This window comes from Penaeus japonicus, unplaced genomic scaffold, assembly GCF_977035675.1.
Source record: "Penaeus japonicus unplaced genomic scaffold, GWHDUDI00000001_assembly GWHDUDI00000038, whole genome shotgun sequence".
NCBI lineage: Eukaryota > Metazoa > Arthropoda > Malacostraca > Decapoda > Penaeidae > Penaeus > Penaeus japonicus.
Window position 1 is genome coordinate 10,051,405 of NW_028234440.1, and position 2,500 is coordinate 10,053,904.

General features: G+C 32.8%; 2 long non-coding RNA genes across 4 annotated transcripts in view; both read left to right on the forward strand.

Annotated features, from left to right (window-relative positions):
• LOC122264362 (uncharacterized) overlaps positions 1-302 on the forward strand; it is a 7,222-nt gene extending 6,920 nt beyond the window's left edge. For both annotated transcript variants that reach the window (XR_015190691.1, XR_015190690.1), the window contains 2 exons: positions 1-89; positions 287-302. The exon at positions 1-89 is cut by the window's left edge and continues 12 nt beyond it. This is a non-coding gene — a long non-coding RNA (uncharacterized LOC122264362). The remainder of the gene's footprint in view (positions 90-286) is intronic.
• A 314-nt stretch (positions 303-616) lies between these two features.
• LOC147467079 (uncharacterized) lies at positions 617-2,407 on the forward strand. Of its 2 annotated transcripts, XR_015190688.1 has the most exons (5): positions 617-753; positions 940-1,058; positions 1,249-1,299; positions 1,752-1,817; positions 2,019-2,407. It is a non-coding gene; the product is annotated as an uncharacterized LOC147467079 (long non-coding RNA). The 2 variants fall into 2 exon arrangements; XR_015190689.1 differs by lacking the exon at positions 617-753 and having other exon boundaries at positions 969-1,058; positions 1,748-1,817; positions 2,019-2,097.
• The last annotated feature ends 93 nt before the right edge of the window (positions 2,408-2,500 follow it).

Here is a 2,500-nt window from a genome sequence, read left to right on the forward strand (position 1 = left end):
CTTGACCAATGACCAGGATTTAGATACAGAAAGGAAACGAGAATAGAAGATGGAAGAGAATTGGCGGATAGAAACAGATCGATTTCTAGGTATGATGGAGGAACAGTGACGAGTGTGATTTATCATTGCAAATTGAAGATCAGTAGTTTAATTACAAGTCAAATGATGACCTTATTTTTCGTCAACTGAGTTTATAAGTGTAGAAATTTTAATCTGATTTATCAGTTAGATATTTACATGTCTAAAAGATAGTTTTACACTATATAACACTATATTTTAATTTCAGATTATGATATCGAAAAGCTTTTGCACACATTGAGTAGTCAAGCATATAGAAATTCCTTTAATCCTGATTGGATATTTAGTTTCAATAGCCTATAAGACATTACTGACTTGGATGGCCATTCCTCTTTCTCTGCCTTTTTCTGTCTGTGTGCATGCATGTTTGTGTCTCTTTTGACTGCTGTAGTCGGTACAGATATTTGAAATTGGTTGAGGTTCATTGCTAAGCTAATTGATAGCTGTTGAAATGTATTTTCCGTGAAATATGTAATAAATGACGAAAACTTAAGGGTAAGCCTGATTTTGATGAAAAACTCTCTCACCGATGCATAATTATAAGTAGATGTACATACAAGTCCATGGCATCCAAGTGCTTACATATTTTGCTTTGACATCTCCAGGACCTGCAGTGAGGAAGATCATTTTGCACTAAAGCCACTGCATGGACATTGTAACTGGAATGACGAGTAGGTGAGTGAACAAGGTTAAAAGAAGTGGAATATTTTGGATTAGATGTTCAGTTCCTGTGTTCGTTTTTAATGATGAATTTTATTTTTCGTCTCCTAAAAATAATGTGGAGTAATTAATGCTGATAAATTTATTTACAATGTATTGCATTTATTTCTGTTTCATACTCTAAAGAATAATATTTTCCAGACTTGAATTGTATGGAATCAACACCAAAACTATTACCTAGTATTTCTTTAAAGAAAAGGGAAGCAAGAACCCAAGACATGAAGTGAAATCGCTCGTGTTACATATGGATTTGGTTCAAGGTAGGATGAGGAACAAAATATCTTTATTTTTGTTGCTGATTGATATACAAACTCGTTAAAGGATGACCTTATTTTTCGTCAACTGATTTCATAAATGTAGACAAGATAATCTGATATGTACACAGTATATCTAATGTAGGAATATGCCATTGAATATATTGATATATTTACCCTATATAATGAATTCCAGGTGTGCTCTTGAGGATACATAATGCATTTGCTGCTTCACTTTGGACACATGGTATGTAGATACATGTGGTAATCTTGCATATGTCCAAGAGTAAAAGTAATTAGAAATTAAGTATTTGGTGTATATGCTTAAGCTGACAAGTGGTACTGTTTATAACATTAGATTTCTATTTATGGCTGTAAATCAATTTAGTCTAGAAATAAGCCGAGTCTATCATATTTCTCTCCCAACACTATCCACTCCCCTCTCTCCCCTCTCTCCCCTCTCCTCTTTCCGTGTATGTCTTCTGTGTACTAAGTAGATTCAGGTGAACACCAATACAATGTTAGAATTTGATAATCTTTTTTTTTGAAGTCAGACAAAGAAAATGAGGAAACCTATAGGGTAATACTGATTTTGATGATAAACTCTCTCACTGATAACAATTTTGAAAACCCTTTTGAAAAATGTTCTACTTCCAAAGGCTAATCTCCTATTGTTTTCTCTTGCTATTCACAAGAAAGTATGTGTTCAGAAGGGAATTGACCACGGAAGCTTTCAGAAGATGGACAGCTGTTTAATGTTGCAAGGTAAGATGAGAGAAGTGATACATGTAGTGTAATGTACCTACAGATTGGAGATAATTAATCAGACAGAATGAAGTTAAATGATGACCCTATTTTTCGTCAACTGAGTTTCTTAGTGAAGATAAAATAATCTGATATGTTATGTTGTATATAGTCGGTTTCGTTTTTAGAAAAAAAGTAACTTTTTTTTTCTTTTTTTTCCAGATGTCCAGGGTAAATGCACTGAGTTTCCACACTGGATGCACGGTTTCTCCACTTGGAAATGATATCAAATTGCCAATGGAATATTATGGCTATATAACATTGGATGGTTAAGAAATGCTGAGTGGTACTTGTGGAAAATCTCATCAGTTTTTATTTCAAGCATATTATTTTGCATATTATTTGAAGATTCCTTTCTTTATCAGAAAATTTCTAGGAAGATGTAAGATGTGTGATTTGGTTAAAGGTATTCAGAGCATAATAACTTTTTTTTTTTTTTTTTTTTTGTCATTATGTTGCCTTCATAATTTTTGTATGATACAATGTACTCTTGATTCAGGAAACATTGTTAATTAATAAAAATAAATTCGCATGTCAACTCTGTATATAAATGTCTTTGTTTCCTCTCACATTCCCCAAAATGTTCAGTAGAGAAATAACCAACCGTATCTCCACGAGAAAGAACACCAAAAAATAATACTGCA